The 17,866-nt window shown below is 33.8% G+C and overlaps 1 long non-coding RNA gene across 3 annotated transcripts; it reads right to left on the reverse strand.

Moving 5' to 3' along the window:
• Positions 1-2,459: 2,459 nt before the first annotated feature.
• LOC116216736 lies at positions 2,460-16,845 on the reverse strand. 3 transcript variants are annotated; one of them, XR_004160089.1, is made up of 7 exons: positions 16,548-16,835; positions 15,270-15,298; positions 13,428-13,477; positions 8,570-8,697; positions 7,908-8,019; positions 3,632-3,835; positions 2,460-2,958 (listed from the first exon to the last, which is right to left on the reverse strand). It is a non-coding gene; the product is annotated as an uncharacterized LOC116216736 (long non-coding RNA). The 3 variants fall into 3 exon arrangements; XR_004160087.1 differs by having other exon boundaries at positions 2,460-3,835; positions 16,548-16,845; XR_004160088.1 differs by lacking the exon at positions 15,270-15,298 and having other exon boundaries at positions 2,460-3,835; positions 16,548-16,836.
• Between the last annotated feature and the right edge of the window lie 1,021 nt (positions 16,846-17,866).

Below are 17,866 nucleotides of genomic sequence, written 5' to 3' on the forward strand. Positions count from 1 at the left end.
GTTCATGTGCTTACCCAACCTTCCTGGAGCTGGGATTTCTATCAGAATAGTTTAAACTGCTGTTATTTTGTTAGCAACTTGAAAGATCATTAGAATTTTACATGAGAGAGAAAAGAAGAAATAGTGCTCCACCAAACCTTGCATGAGGAGATTTAAGGAAAGACAATCAGCTTTGTATGACTTTTTTTTCATCATTTTGACAGTTATTTCTCTTGAATGTGATTTTCTCCAAGGGTCAAAACGTCACCAAGTGTAAAATCAAGTAGCTCTCCTGAATCCAGTGAAACTACATCACACAAAGGCTGATAAACATCTCCCATTAATTTAAATATTATCAGATCAGAAGTTGATAGGATAGATTTAAAAACAGAATTTAAGAATTTAATCTTTGACTGACATTGTGTATGCACATTTTGTAATTACCTTGTTGGTCTTACTAGTAGGAAAAAAATCCTAATACACACTTCAAAATTTATTTAAGCCAGACAAGGATTGTCAAAGCATATCAGAAGGTACATGTAAAAATTGTTTTCAACAGAGTAAAATGTCTCTATAGATATTCACGTGAAACTTCAAAGCAGCAAAAATTATAAAGCTCTACTCTGTATATTTGATTTGCATTTATCTTGTGAACTGTGATGAAAATAACAGCTCTGCAAGCTTCACAGTGCAAGTTTCACAGTGCCCTTATGAAGATGTTAAAGTGCTCTGGTGAAAACACAGCAGATATAAGTGTGCATTTCTGTTTGACTGACAAGATGCTGTTGATTCAGATGTTGGCATATATCACTGTAGAGGAAAAGAGGGTTGAAAAGCAGGCCAGAATTGTCACAATAGGGTCAAGTGATCGTGATCTGATAAACATTCAAAGTTCACATCAATTTGATCAAATTGCCTCAGAACAGTTGGTGTGTTTCTGTTGGTACACAATACCACCAGTGATTCAACTGCAAAAGAGAAAACAACTGTTTCATTTCTTTTCAGCATGGATAGAGAATCCTCATGGAAAAGATGCAGCAACACACTTGCATGTGCTGATGCAGTAAAATACCAGGAAAACAAACAAACAAACAAACAAACAAACAAACAAACAAACAAAAAAGATCAGTAAAAGGGCAAAAAAGTGAAAATTTCTTAATTTGTTTGGAACAAATTTATGAGAATAAGCAGTTACCAGTTAAGTGAAATCTTGTGTATTAAGCAAAAATATCTTTTAAGCAACTAGCCCAAACTATGAATATCAGTTAGAAATTCAGTAGATCGTGGTACACTACAATACCAAATACCTTCCCATACCAAACTCTTCCCATTTCAGTGTAAGAACTGAATAGAATTAAAAAATATACAGTTGACACCCAAAATAAACATGAATTAATCATTTGTTCTTCGCAAGTATTATTCTAGAAAGGAATAATATAAATCCTTCTTGGTCAACAAGGTACTCAGTACAAGACCAGAATTAGAAGGAAAACTAGAAACTTCAGTGACAGTCGACTCTCAAAGCATTGGATTACAACTATATGTCCTAGTGATATTTTCTCTCGTTATATAGACTCTAGCTAGAAACTATTCAGGAAGAGAGAATGATCTAGTGAGAACTCAGCACCTTCATGTAGGAGGAACCATATGCATATCATTCTATAAGGAACCATAGTTCCTCATTTTCTTTTGATGTTGATTTCCCAGGAGAATGTAGACTAGTAGCAAGTGTGGTCTTTTGTTGCATTACACTAGACACCTATAATTCTCAGGAATTCTCAGCTTCAATTTATTTTCTCATTTAGCAACAAGAAAATTAATCAGAATATATTAGCATGAAATGGAGTGCTTAGACTGTAGCTATACAATGGAACTGATCAAATAGACTGAAGTATTTATTTAATTAATTGTTATTTATTAGGTTACTATGTTTTCCATTCACATAACATTCCATAAAGCTGCAAAAGCTCGAAGTCCTACTGGGTAAAATCCTGTTAATATGCATAAAAAGAACAATGTTTTATCCTTGTTTTCTGATTGTGTTAACAGTGCAAAAGATTTCCAGTGTTCTTCTAACCCCTTAGGGCATCTGAGGAACTCCAGGAAACAAAGGTATAATTCTGCACCTTCTGTTGTTTCTACAGGCATTAAATACTTGGTGTGATATGCATGCCCAAAAAGCACATGAAATACCGTTGTCTAGTGTGATCATGGTATATACCGCATAGTGCTACTTCTTACTTTCTCCTATTTTGTTTTAATTATTTGGCATTCAAATCCACTCCATGGTAACCTTATCCATGTGCTGCTTGTTCTGTTCATGCAAATCTTTGTAGATATCCTGGATTCCAATGCCATCTGCATCTGCTTACATTCCTTTCCTTTTTTCCTTGCCTTTAACAAAAAATCAGGAGTTAGCTAGACAGATGGAGAAGCAAAACTATTATCAGCATTGATCAAGAAGATATTCTAGTTAAAAGTCTTTTTAAAATGTAATCATCTTTATTCAGGATAACATTAATATGGAAACATATTGTACAATTACTGTTAGAGTTGCATTTCTTCAGTACAGACAGCATTACAGCAGTGTGGGGAGGAGAGATATTTTACTTTTTATAATACCCCCAATGACCCTGTCTTATGGCAGTCCTAAGGGAATTGCAGTGATATTGTTCTGATTCTGCTTGCTAATAACTCAGTATTTTAGATGGAGAGAGAACAAAATTATGCTTAGTTGACAGTAGCTGAGCATTACTTTTTGAGAACTACATGTTGCTGTAAAGGAGAGGTATCATCCTTGCAAATGTATGCAGCAATTGGCCTGTGATTAAATGCACTGAATCATTTCTGTGTATGTGCCTCATGCCTTTACAGTTGTGAAGCTTTGTAAAACAAAACTTTAGCAGTAGAATTTCTCTTCCTTAATCTTTCATATCCAAAGGGTATATTTTGATGTCTGAGTTAGTCATCCTTGGACCTCTGAATAGCCAAAAAAGAGAAAAAAGCATTCAAGATTAATACATCTGATTTATCTCAGATAAGTATGTTAAAATGAGTCAGCCTCTAGGAAGGCACTCCATTGCTCTCCACTGACAGTAAAAGAACCTCTGAAGATTTAATCATCTAGTTTGGGGCACTTTGGTAAAAATATGCAAATGATGTTCAACCTGAAATATCTAACTTTTCAGTATTCCTTCTGTACTTCATAGAACTCCATGCTGTGAAAACAAAGAATTTTAAGTAAAGGTTTCACTGGGGGGCTGGCATGAGGTTTCTTCCACTGAGTGTATTACTGCATGACTTAAGCAATTATCACTTACTTATCTGTAAAATTCTTCACATAGTTGATCCATCGGTTTGTAAACCAGGATGAATGCATTCTTGTTTTTTTTTTTTATTACTCTTGTACTAATATTCTCACTATAAAATAAATTCAAAATATTGGATTATTTCTATTTTTAGACAAAAAAACATTGCAAGTTTGTCAAGATGTTCCCCCAAATTATCTAACTAATTAATTAGTTAAATAAACAAACAAACATTGTGCAATAGAAGTAAGAATTTGTCTTAAGTAATAGAACAGAAAGAAAAGACACACATCAGCGTCAACTCTCCTGAAATTTCCAACCAAAGATGAAAAAAACAAATATACCTCTTTATTGGAATTTGAGCTTTGAAAGGTTCCTCGTCTATTTAGGTATCAAAGTTTCATAAAATGTTCAAACAGGCAAGATAAATTCAGTTCAAATAGGAACAATAATTCATCTAATAATATGGGGGTGAGAAAATGAATCTGAACTGTTATGAAGACAATTGGCTGTCTTTACGGATTTTGTCTTGCAGAATAAGCTGGATTCTGAAGGAAGACAAGAAAAGAGATTTAAAATAAAATAAAATAAAATTTAAGCATTTTATTAAAGCTAAGATATTCTGGGAGCTGTTGAATATCAATATAGTTTTATTGAAATAAAGGACCTCACATTTATTTGTCCTAAATAAAACTTCCTAAAGTAAGTCTAACTTCAATACCAATAATAATAAATTTAATATCTTATGTAATTCTCGTCAATCTCATTTCTCTGTCTCGTATAAACAAATTAATAGACAAAAACACTAATATATACATTTTGAGTAATAATTAATTTAATTCTAAAACTGTTTTCTCTAATATTTCTTCAGCCTTCTCAGACTTCAAAAGCTCTCCTTGTTGTTCTTATCCTGCTTTGATCTTACTGTTTACCTTCAGCAATTTTTTTTCTTGGTTCTTTATCCCTTTCTTTGTTGGTCCTCTATACTTGCAGAATAACTATCTTTTTCACTTCAGAAGTACACTTGAAATCATTTGACTTCATGAAACCTCACCACTCTCTCTTCCTAATTATATAATGATCATTTAATAAATTCAGTGTTTCTGATACAGGAAACGGGCAGTACATCTTGAATTGAAATCATCACTCTCATAGGTTGCATTTCAAACCTTGTGAATATTAGAGAAATTACACTAACTGCACAACAAATTCATGTAAACCAGCTAGATCTTTACTTAAATAAATTTTAAATAACTCAGGTTATTCAGGTTGTAAAAGGATACAACTGCTAAGGTTGCATAGATTTGACTACATTTCTATCAGCTTATTTAAGTTAGTATAGTTTTTGAATAGAGATGAAGCTAAAGGGCAAATAAGTAATAAAAGAAAAAGCAAATAAGAAATAAGACAGCATTTGAATTTATTTGTTGGTCTTCGGTGCTGATTGTCTTCTTGCTTTTAGCTTTACATGGTATGAGAAGAATCTCTTGTGAGAATTACTGAATTCCCTTGAGTTATTATTTTTATTGATTCATATTCAGTTCTTGTCTGGAAATAAACTGCAACTCTGCCTCTTCTTAAAGATGTCCCATGTTTATTATTACACCTGTTCTCCTTACACCTTTGACCTTACAGACTTTTTTTAGAAGCATATATTTTGAGAAATGCTCTTTACTCTGCTAAATTTGCTACCACTAAGGTAGGCTAGGTTGCTGTTTCCTTAGAACAAAACTTGATTGTGTAAGGTAGGTATTGGGCAAATACCATGCAAAACTGTAGTATACCAAAATCTCAAGAGAATTTAAAAGATAACACAAAGAAGTAACCATATATGTTTATAGAGTAAATAATCACAGAACAGCCCCAGTTGGAAAGACCTTATCATCTGGAAAGATTTTTTTTTTTTAGCGTAATTCTATTTCTAATAAATAAGCTTAGCAGACCATATTTAGTGTTCTTCAGAATTAATATGGTGTTGGTAGGATAACATCCATGTATTTTAAATTAAAGTCATATTTTTGTAATTATCCTTAAAATTATTTAATTGCTGCTCCATTTTGTTCTATCATCATTTGAGAGCCACCTCAAGAGCACTAACTTAGAGCTCTCGAGTTGCTCATCAGCTTAAACCATATAGCTTTAGATAACAGAATCATTCTATTTATCAAAAAGAAGCTTTTTAAAATTTCTCAAGCAGAAAAAAAATCACAAAATCTTAGAGGTGAGAGATTGAAAAACACCTATTGAATATATTTTCTCTCTCTGTTACTTCAGTGTTTCCCCTTTCTGTTCTTTATCTTGTCTAGCTTTTAATCTCTTAATGTTTCCAGCTCCATTTTCATTGGGAAACAGTTTCAGTGCCAATCTCCTCCTCATGAAATTTTTGTCAGTGTTCAGTTTATGTTTATTTTACATAAAATGACAGATACAAAATTCTTTTTGATAATCAAATTACATATGTTGTTATTTTAATCTTATCCAAACATTTCTGTAAGAGCTTGTTGAATATAGAAAAAGTGTAAATGAGCATGATTGCTAACAATAATTAAATTAGTACACATTTATGTCCCTTTCTGCAAGGGTTTCCATGAAGATGGTACTGATACTTTTTTTTTATATATTTGTGCTTGGAAGTTAGAATATTAGTTGACAGGAAGAAGGTGCAGAGTATGAGACTGATGACCAATGATTTGCAGTATGTTAAGAGTGTCATTTTCTACATAAATAGTAGTATGAAAGTGTAGGCCAGACAGAATAGGAAGATCTAGTAGGATGCAAATCCATATGCATAACCTATTACAGTTACACTTCATATACATATGTAAAAGAAATAAAAAATAATGAACAAAACTAGAAATATTAAGCACATTAACATCAACAACAAAACAGATTTTTACCCTTGGATAGTTTGAAATTTCAGAAAGTTTCAGCTAGCAATACTTTAATTTTTTTATTACATTCATTCATTAGCAACCTAATTGCCTAACTAAAAGCTGCAGTCATTTGTAAATCTGAGACAGTCAAACCGGTTAAGATAAATAAAAGAATATGTGACTTGATGATAGATCATGATAAAATAGTCATAGCTTTCAGTTCACTGAACTGAGTACATGAAATATACCTGGATGGTAGGTACGATCTCATGATTTATTTAGAGAAATATACTCAGGAAATTATACTAGTTGCAATAATAACAACTATAATTGCGGCGTCCATTTTTCATCGTGAGTAGACTGCCCATCTCTCTGATTGGTAATTTAACTATGTATATCTATAGTGATAAACAATTTACAATAAGTATACAAATTCTGTAAATTTATAATATGTATATGAAAATCCTTACTGGTAGTATGCTGAAATGTTCTAATATTCATGCTGTGTACTCTGCTGATGCTGTATTTCAGCATAACAGAAATGACTGTTAGAAGCAGGTACACAGCATAGTGCAAAAGAAATCTGGTGGCAACTTTATGCTGAAAATATTTTAAGAGGAAAAAGCCAGGCTTTGTATTCTGCTTTGTGTTCTATTTTTAGGCTTTATTTAGTTAGAAGACAAAATGGACACCTGTTTTGGAAAAATCTTTCTGTAATTCTAGAGTGAAGGAATGAGCAACTGTGTTGACTAAAAAAGAAAAAAAAAAAGAAAGAAAGAAAAGGTAGGACATCCAAGAAAACTGCATATATCTTCATACTTTGTGTTTATTTATTTTTTAAACTCATGATTAGGAACTTTGAAGTATCTAGCTCTAATACTTCAAGACAGTGTAATGTTAGTTATAAATACTGGGAAATGTTACAATTCTTTGCATCTATTGAAAGCTGAGCAATTCATGTATAACACACAAAATTACCTATAAACTGTATTAAAAGATATTTACTTTTAAGGCAACGATAGAGTACAGTTGAGAGTTATGAGAAAATAAATCAAGAAATCTTACAATTTCACATATAATTGCCCATGTTGATCTATGACCATTAGGTGAAGTGGAGCTAATGTAAAGAGTAAAACAGATTTGTTAGTGGTTAGTCATTTATACATAATAAGGTTGCTGCAGCTTCAGCAGACTTATGTCCAGAATACTTTCTGTAAACTTGATATCAGTGGTAAAGAGCAGTGTAATCACAAAGCTTGCATATCTATCTACCAATGTGTAAAAAATAATAATACCAAAAGGAAAGTCTGAATTTGGAAAAAAAGTCTTGCGTGCATCATACTATAACATAGTGTGACTCGGCTGTAATGTATTGCTCACTACCCTTTTTATTGTGCTGAATTTGATCATTTGGCATTGCCGAACTGGCAGATATTCCATTGCTCAGCCAAGCACCTAATGTACCATTCAAATTTCCATTCAAATAAGCCTGTGTTGGAAGGGGTGATGGGTTCTTCCATGGAAAAAATTACCCAGGAAAAAAATGTACTCCTTTAGACCTAGGGCTAGCCAGAAACCACAGTTATAGTTGCCTAATGACAGAACTTTACATAGATTTCAGGGACCATGAGCACCAGAAATCCTTAATTTACTGATTGATTACACAGAGATGGAGCAAAAGACATAAGAATTACTTTACATTTCCAGCTATTTCCCTAAAGATGAATACATATAGTATAGTCCTTACAGGTACAATGAATCTTCTACATTTCAATCTTTTTTGTGTCTTTGCTGGAGTCAAGTATTCATAAGCAGGTCAGCTAGGGAATTCCACATGTACCAGGCATCTCCATCTGAAACTGAAGTGTTCTGAAAGTCATTTTCACCAGAAATTTTACATCAGTCAATTATTTTACAACTGCCGTCTTAATAAGCTTTGTTAATAAAAGTGTTAGTGAACATTTTTTTCATCACTGTTTTTCTTGTATTATTTGTTTGCCCTAAAGCTTGATGCATCTTAAAGTATTCTGCTAACATGAAAGTAGATCTGACTCGATTATCTAAACTATTCAAAGACTACTCCACCCCTCAGTCCCCTCCCTCAAAAAAGCACAAGAGAAACACCTTTTCTATTTGAACATATGATTACACAGATGATTGTTCATGTTCTATTCTAATAACAATGAAGTATTAATCCTAAATCTCCAAGGAAAAAAAAAGGGCATTGGACTTGTCCTCTCTCAATTTGATTACAGTCATTCCTGTACTTGATAACATTTTGATGTACACTGGCATAATGTATGACTTGGAAGAAATATTTAAACATCAAATAAAATTGAATATTCTACTATATATTTTATAAATGACTGAGCATGGGCATGATAGCTACCCTTTGTGCCATCTTCTTACCATCCAATTTGCATATTTCTCTTGCATAGGGAGATCACAGATTGAATGCCCACTCTGTACCTTCATCATCTTCTCAGAGGTTTGGCTTCAACCTCTTAACCTTTTTTGCTGCAAACAAAGGACTTTCCCTGAGGAGTGAAAAATGAAGAGAAGGAGAATATCTTTGACTTTCAGAGTCCTAGCTCTTTTAGTCAGTACTATTGTTTGTGTAATCTTCCTAGAACCTGAAAAATCAAACTAATTCTTATTATTTAACTATTACTATATAAAAGGATTAATATAATTTTACATTAATGGAATTGAGTATTGCCAATCATTGCTACTCCATATTCTTACTAGAGGCCTAGTATCCACCTAAGCATTAATCCTATGTTTAAGAATGCAGATGTGTTTTTACTTTTTTTACCTCTCTGAAAAGTGTTAGAACACCTTTTTTTTTTAACTTCAGTTATGTCTATAAAAGAGAAAATATAACCATCGAATTTTCTCTGTTAGGGTGTGTGTTCACCTTTTCAAAGGAAGCTGTCCTTTTTACCTCTCAGAGTGACTGTTCCTTATCATCATTTCCAAAAAAGGAAAAAAAATCAGAGAGTAGAGAGCTGGGACACCAAATCAGCAAATGCCTCAAGTTGGTAGATCAGTTCTAGCAGACACATATATCTTGTCAGATTAGCACTGTTCTTATTTTTAAACTGTACCTAAAAATACCTAAAAATGACTAATAAAGAAGCAAATGAAAATTTCTTGGAGAACAAATACTCTGCCATGTGTTCACTACTGCTTCTGAACTGCACCAGGCAGCAGTCTCTCTGCTCTCACTGCACTCGATTTCTCATAATCCCCCTTAGATCAAGTTTTTAAAAGATATTGTGTATTTAGAAGGAAGGCTTGTAAAATTTAATAAATGTTGCTGGGCTTTTGTAAAGCTAATATTATCTGTTATCTGTACTTCAAAGAGCCAAAAAGCTGCTGTTACCAGCTGGAATCTCTGACTTTTAAAACGAAAAAGTAACTGAGCCTACATTCCTTATACAGGTCAGGGAAATGGGATACTATTATAACTCAAGTTTAAAAACATCAGAGAGGGAACTGAAGAGGCACCAAGTGAATTCATCCTCCATTTTTTGTCAACTGTCAGAATGATTTGCAGCAGTTGAGAGAACGACCGTCTTCCTCATTAAACCAGTGGATTCAGTGAAAAAAAATCCCGCATATAGTGTTATTCTTCATATTACTGGTCAGTGTTTTCCATGTCAAAAGATATAGTTAAAACACAGTCTACAGGAAGAAAGACAGCTGGGAAGTTGTATTACTGTTCTTTTCAAATAATTATGGTGACTACAGTAATGCTATTAATAACAAATCATCGACCGCTTTTGAAATAACAATTTTAGTTATGTTGTGCATGTAGACCTTTTGAACTATATTACAATATTGACAGAGAAACAAAACAACACCACAAAAAAAAATCAAGCTAATAAATTATGCTATTCTAATTTTCCTTTGAGGTTACTATTGTATCTGTCAGTAGATACGATTCTCAGTAATGTTTGGATATAACCCATCTATAGCTTCTGTAGAATGTCAGAGCTACTATGAGGTTGTCCTGCATATGTCAATATTCCTGAGGGTGGATGGAGAATTGAGATACTGAGGATGAGATTTGTGTTCACATTAATCTTTGACAAGCCATGCGTCTATCCTAAGATACTCATCAAGCTTCTTCTGAAGTCTACGGAAAAACAGACACATCTGGAAAGAAGTCCACAAATAGTGTATAAAAATGCTAACATCCAACGCCACTTAAAAATTGCCTCTCTCTTTTCCCACTGACTTTAGGCAGAGTCCAAAAAGTATGCTCAAAGACATGAGTTTAAGAGGTTAATTAAGGTGACAGAAATTGGTATCCAAAGCATACGCTAAAATGATTAGAGAAGTCAGATTTCCAGAGTCACAGAACACAAGCTAGGTTGAATACTACTGCATAACACTGCATTACACTGATATCTTCCAAGATATTTGCCTGTGTTCATACTGGAAACAAATGGCTGAGATATTTCCCTGGAACATGGGCTAATATCTTGTCATGTACCATCTATCCTTTCCAATTGTCTCTATCATTCTAGAAATTTTCAGTAATGCAGCCAAGATTTACATTGAAAATCCTGCCTTACCATTTATCTTGGGAATCTATCCAGTAAATGTCACCATGAAGAATTTCGTATTTTCAGCTTTTAGCCTATTATTCTTTAGTAGACCCTCTCTTAGTGCAATAAGCAATTCTTTTCCTGTACTGAACATGAATTTCCACTATAAAACTTGGCTTACACTACCTAAGAAACAGGCAATAGAATCTGCCCAAAAGGAGGATATTGTCCCTTTGATACTGTTGAACAATGTGTCTAGCTTTTAGTCTACATAGTTTGGAGTTTGTTGATTCATATGCTCCCACAAAAGGGTTGCATCCAAATGTTGACCCCATACAACCATTTTAGCTTATGAATTGACAAGGTAGCAGCACGTAATTGTATGGTTTCTCTTAATTAATTTGCCATTATATTTCCACAACCTTGAGAGAGAAAGAGATTTTTAGTGGTTTATTCATTTTCTAATATCTGTCCCTTGGCTGCAGTCCTGAAGTTAATGCTCACTAATAACGTATTCTTTGTCTGCCCAGTTACCAGGGTCATCATTTTTCAAAAGAAGTCTCCAGAATGTAGAAATGATTCTTCAGTAACAGTTTTTCTTTTTAACAGAGACCATCTCTATATTCCATTTTCCTTTACAGCCAACAGCTGAGGTGATTTGCTCTGCCAGTTTGTTTTGTTTTTTTTTTTCTGCATAGTCCAATTCTTCAGTCATCAGAAAGTGAACTTTGCATTTGTTTTATTAGACAAAATCACAGTAGAAACTGGCATAAATTATTCCAACCAGAGAGTTTTTTATATGATTTGAGTTTATGCATAACCACCAAAATATTTCTTTTAAACTTTCTTCCTTCAAAATGACATCACTGACAGATGCAACCATAGGATGAGTACGTTTCTCTAACAAAACTACAATCAAAAGCATTATCCAGAATGGGAAATTCTGATTATCTCTCTGAAAAGCACCTACAAATTAATCTTCATGTTATGTGGAATTTTCATTTTTTTAATTACTTTTCCTCCAAAAAAGTACAAAAAATAAATATATATATTTTCCCGGGAGTAGAAATAGTCTGAGCTTTCAAAATATGAAGAAAAATAAAGGAGAGGTAGAACAGTAAAGGAAATGGTTTTTTTAGATTTCATCGCTGGACTTTGAGTTGTATAATTGGAGCTTGTATGGCTTCAATCACACTAGCTACCATGCTGGAGGAAAATGAAATTCTTGAAGTGGGTTCTGAAACACAATATGTATGATAAAAAAAATATTAGTATTAGTTCAAATAGGCTGAGAAAGGCTATCATCTATGAAAATATTTGGAAAGGAAAAGTTTCCTATTTCAAATACAGCAGATACCAATATCTATCTAAAGCAGCCTTCCTCAGCCACCAAGCTGTTCTGTTCATCTTTAAAAAAGAATATTCAAAGATTTTTCTGAACTTCAGAAAGCATATCAAATTATTTTATAGTTACTTGGGTATATGCTTTTTCTGATGAGAAGCCCAACAAAACTTCATATTTTCAGATGCTGGCAAGAGGAGAAAGATTTGGAGCTGTATGAGCATTTTGGAGTTCAGAATTATTCATAATATAAAGACATTTCCATACAGTGAGGACCTGCAGTCCTACTCACTCACAGATTTCCTGCTGAGAGGTATTTAAAAGCCTTTAGTGTGTTCCATGAACTTTAAATTTTATGTGACCTACATCTTTGCATTGCCACCCTTGATCTTTTAAAAGCTTCCAATTCCCAGTTATTTTTTTTTTTTTAAATCTTTTCTGTGACATATCTGTTCCTTCAGAAAGCTGAATAATTTAAAATACACCAGCAACCTGGTAAATTCAAATGAAGCCAAAAATACTCTGAAAAGAACTAAAGTAAATGTGTATAAATTAATAGGCAAAGCTTATGTTAGACAAACATGAATACTAATTGTGCGGTAGGATTGCTTCAAGTGTTTAGTTGTTTGGCAAACATAATAATTTGAAGAATTAACACTGTTGCATTATCAACAATGTTTTGCATTCAGTTCTTAGATAAAAACATGCACAGGTATTCAGGCATTGAAGATCTGATCATCTGTTATTTCCAGTTCAATATGATTTATCTTCCTTTCTAAATGTACTAAGAAAGCCCATTTCTTCACATTTTACGTTTTCAAGAGTTTACTGTTTGCGCAGGTGGATCAGGGTTGGTTATAATATAACTGTGTGTCAAAATTTGGAACGGGCTGTAGACATTATAGATGAATAGCCAGGAAATTACCTCAAGTGTGCTGAATTCCCAAATTCCATTAAATGACTTAAGGGGCTTGACATGGAAGCTCAGTGTTCAGTTTGCTTAAGGGACTTTAGGAGAATCAGCGCTTCCAATCCATTGCTAAGGTTTGGATTTTCACATTTACATAGCAAAAAGGAGCTTAGGGAACCTGTAACTGGCAAAGGAAAGCCCTTAAGTCAGTGTTATTGCAAATAATACAGTTTAAGTTCATTCATATAATTCATACAGTTTCTAATTAAAACCTGTTTGGCTAAGAAAAATATAAATGGGCAGATCATGTCATTAGTGTTGCATCGTTTATAAGCAGCATCCCCTTTGGTCTGAAAGACTTCCAGTTCACAGCAGCGCTACAATAGTAGACACATTCATTCTTGCTGAGACAATGAAGAGTGTACGATGACAGGATTTATAGCAAAAGGCACTGCATACCTTCCACAAATCACTCATTCACCTAGTTCCGGATGGTATAATTCTGTGACCTATGAAATTAAAAACAGAAACCTTGATGTTCTCTTTATAGTTCCTTGCATCATCTGGGATAGAGAATGATTGTCAGGCTCTCATTGCTACATGAAATTAAAGACATTTTGCAAGTATAGCATTATTCTGCTGAGATTGGGGAATTCCTCTTTAATGAAATGGTTTGTGGTTAGCATCTGGGAACTTACACATGCAGACACAAGGTGGATAAAATAAAATAAATGGTAGTGTTTATGGGAAAATAACTATTACTACGTTTTTCCGTTATTGTTTCGCAGATCCCCTAAATTAGCACAAAATGGAAGCAAATAAGAATTGCCCATACTTAGTGAGTCACAGGAAAATGGCCACTATCCAGATTTCACAAATTTAGAAATAATTGAAATTAAGGTGTATAAGCTGTTTGTTAATGTTATAACTAAAGAATGTGTTCATGTTGTTAGAGCTTTGCTGGATTCCAAAAACAACTTCTCTCTAAAAATAGAAGTAACAGAATTGAAAATTACTGAAAAAATTTACCACATCAAATAGAGGGCTAAAGATACCAGGAGATAATTGGTTTGATTATGCCAGTGTTCCTTTTTTACTATGATATAACTATACAGCAATTAGGTTATTCTTGTAAATGTCATCGTGACTAAAGGTGTAATAAGACATCACTGCCATCTTCTGGTAATAGCTCATCTGGCTTGCCAGCATGAGCCTATTTATTTAATTATTACCATTTTTATAGAACATCACAGAGGTAATCAGGGTTGGGTTGGCTTTTTTGATTGTTTATTTTTCAGTTGTTTATTTACTTTGTTATTTGTTCACAAGACCAGAGAAATGTAAGCACTGTGTTTTAGTGTTTGGAGTTAATCAATAATTTCATGCTTCTCCAGAGCTTTTGAACTGCTAGTGACTCTTACTGATGAAATGTACTTGATATCAGGAGCATAATCTTACAGTATACTTCTATGCCAAGGTTTTACATTTGTAACAATTGAAGATATGGAAACAAAATTCTTTGAGAAATTTCACAGTGATGAAGTTCAACTGAATGTCAATGACATTAGCATAATTATATTTGCTGAGGAGCTAAATTTTCTAAACCGGTTACAGTTATTCATTTGACTTTGTGACAAAAATCTGTTTTCCAGACTCTTTGGTGCCTCAGTCTTACCGCTGATAACTGTGTGAATCTTGTTCATCACTATTCAACAAGAGCAGTTAAATAAACGAGAGTAACAATATGTTTTGCTCCAGAAGACGTAGTTTGATTTCTGAGAAAATCATTATTCATCTTTAACATCAAATAATATGGCTACTACTAAAACTGCTATTAATAATTAATTCCAATCTTAGCTGATGAAGTATTAGTACTGTCCCCTTCTGAACAGAAGGAAATAATCTGAAGAATAAAGAAAAATTACAGCACAAAATTTAGCTGCTTTATAAAATTCAATATTCCTTCCACTAAATATTTGTTTTGAAACCACTTGTCATATCTTTGAAATTACCTCAGATAAAGGTGAAAAAAGTAAATAAATTTTCTTTTCACATTGACAAAGTTTGTAATCACTTGTTTACCATAAATTGATAAACACACACATTTTTGGGCGAGAACAAGAATGAAAACCTGAATAATAATGACCAGCTTTGAACAGTGTTTCACATACATGAATCCTCATGTCCGTTAACAACAGGAGAGCATTTGATATCATCTGATCAATTCAAACTATATGTTTCCATTATAGTTTCTACCCTCTCAAAACTTGCCCCAAATCTGCTTACATAGGCAATACGTACTTTGTCGTGAATGGGAACTGAAGATATATCTGAAATGAAAATAGATAAAGACTATGAAAATTCCAGAAGTGTCACGTGTACTTGTCCTTCCCTCCTAGAAACACACTTCTGGCTATGGGCTTCTTTTATTTATCAGGACACCAGAACCATGAGCTTCTGGAGCAAAACTGTTGAATCTGAAAGGTCTCTAGGTCACTACAATGAGGAGCAGGGCAGAGCCAAGCCTCCTTGTACCATGATCAGTAGAAAATCAGTGTAAGAAATCAGAGCAGATGTGGAGTGAGCACCACTACCTGTGCTGGCTTCCTATGTGCTGGGCTACAGCCCTGGCACCAGCACTCCTCCTTGACTGGCATTTCAGAAGGGAAAAAAATATTTCCCTTGTACTTTTTCTGTATTGCAAGCCTAGCCTCTATTTGTGGCCTATATATTTAAACATTAATCCTCCATTCAAGTGCTCTTAGGCACTATGAAAGTCATATAATTCTTGGAGTTATTTCCCTTTCAAAACAGCCAGTCTGTCTTCACATAAAGAGAATTGGGATGGTAAATTTTTCAGAATCATTTCTTATTGAAAGCAGAACTGTTCTGCACAAATGCAGGAGCCAGTCATCTCTGAATCCGGAGCTGGATGGTGTATGTCACCGTCCATGTGTGCCAGTGACAGATGCCTGGCAATCAGGAGCTGCTTGTCAGCTCCCAGACAGGAGGCACCAAATGGCCACCTCTGTTCCCAGAGCAGAGGCTGATGGTTAAAACAAGGTTTTATGATGAAGTTGGCATATGTTTTCATACAACGTCACTCAAAACCTTCTCCATGACAGCAAATCTCCCAGCTGTGAGCCAGCTGGTGATTTTCAGGGAGGAAGAGCCAAAGTATGGTAAAATACTTTTAATTGTAAGCAATCTTGCAAAAATGGAATTGTGGTTTTAAAGAGCCCTCCCGAAGCACGCAACTGTTTCTAACCTATTGAGTTTTTTTGATTTTGTTATTTGGTAATTTATGATCTGTTAGTATACAGTGCCTTTCTGAATGCTGATTTAAAAGCAAACTGAAAAAGAAACGTAAAGGAAGAATTACAGAGAGTTTCTTTTTGCTCCTCAACCACCCCAAGATAGTTCTTTGTCTTCCAGGTTTTCCAGAAAACAGGGATAAGAACTGTAGGAGCCCATTCTTATCATTTAGCTATAAAGAGAGTAACGTTAAAAGCAAAGCCAATCCCATTTATCAACCCTTCAGAAATAACCTCCCACTCACTTCATGGGAGTGTAGCTTACCATGCTTAGTTGAGTACTTTTGAAAATATGTCTGAAATTCAATTTAAAAATATTTCAGCCTGGTCTTGAAATTTACAATAATCTCTCCACCGCAAAATGCATCACATTGTAATCAATAGCAGAGACACAGAGGGAAGAACCTGTAACATCAGAAAATTAGTTCTGAGTAACCAAAATGACAGTATAGTACTGCAAGGACCCATTTCTTAGCCTTTTGTTGATTTTCCAACCTGCATCATTGAAAATCCAAGGAAAGTTATGGAACTATAACACAGAGAGAACAGTGCAATTCTATAGCGCTTGAATGTTATTTACCCTAATCCTCTCCTTTTTAACCCTCTTTTATCATGTATATTTTTTTTAATATCTTCACTCTACTTTAAAGTTGAAATGGATTGTGGCACATTCCCAGATTTTGCTGAAGAGTTTCCTCAGAAGAGTTTTCTTATCTAAAACCTTTAAATATAAATACCAATAATAATTACTATTTCTTTCATGTTCTATTTACCTACCACAGTATTTATATTTAGTAATTATTCATCTTCTTCCAGTGGTCTTCCCTTTGCAATCAGTCCTACTAGATTGGCTGCTGAAATAATGCTTAGGAGCACCAACATTTACAGTATTCCATGTTATTCATCAATGAAAGTAGTTCTGTGCCAACACAATTACTAGAGATTCAGTAGCTTAGCTTGCAGTATTTCAGAACAGAAGATAGACTAGCAGGAGTTATATTAACATGGCTTAGTAATGCCAGATTTGTGCCAACTTCAAAATTCTGTTGTGTTTCTTATTCTTTCATTTCATCTTTGTTTATATTATTAAAGTTTTAAATTAATTAGAAAATCATAAGAATTGGTTTAAATATTAACAATTTGAATACAAAAATTACAAATAGGTAAAAAAAATTAACGTCTTTTTAAGATTGATAGAGAATCTGACATAAGGACTCTAAACTTTCTTGGTGGACCAGACTGTTAGTTTATGTGAATCAGCTTAAAATTTCTTTGCTTCCTTTCATTTACCCTTTTTCTGGTTAATTCATACGTAAGTCAGAGTTAATCGAAGCGTGAACTAGACACCAGAGTGTCTGCCACCTATATCTCAGGCCATAAATGCATTTATGTATTTCCTTAGTTCTACAATAGTTTTATTGAAAGCAGTGGGATTAATTGTGTATTAAAACACACACTGACATCCTCCTTAGCTGAGTACCTATCCCTTCAGATACTAGGAAGTGGAATGTGAAAATACCAGGAAACCCATGTAATGGCATCAGTTTCTTAGTTTTTCAAATGTCTTTTTTTGGGGGGGGGAGG

This window comes from Meleagris gallopavo, chromosome 6, assembly GCF_000146605.3.
Source record: "Meleagris gallopavo isolate NT-WF06-2002-E0010 breed Aviagen turkey brand Nicholas breeding stock chromosome 6, Turkey_5.1, whole genome shotgun sequence".
Taxonomy (NCBI): Eukaryota; Metazoa; Chordata; class Aves; order Galliformes; family Phasianidae; genus Meleagris; species Meleagris gallopavo.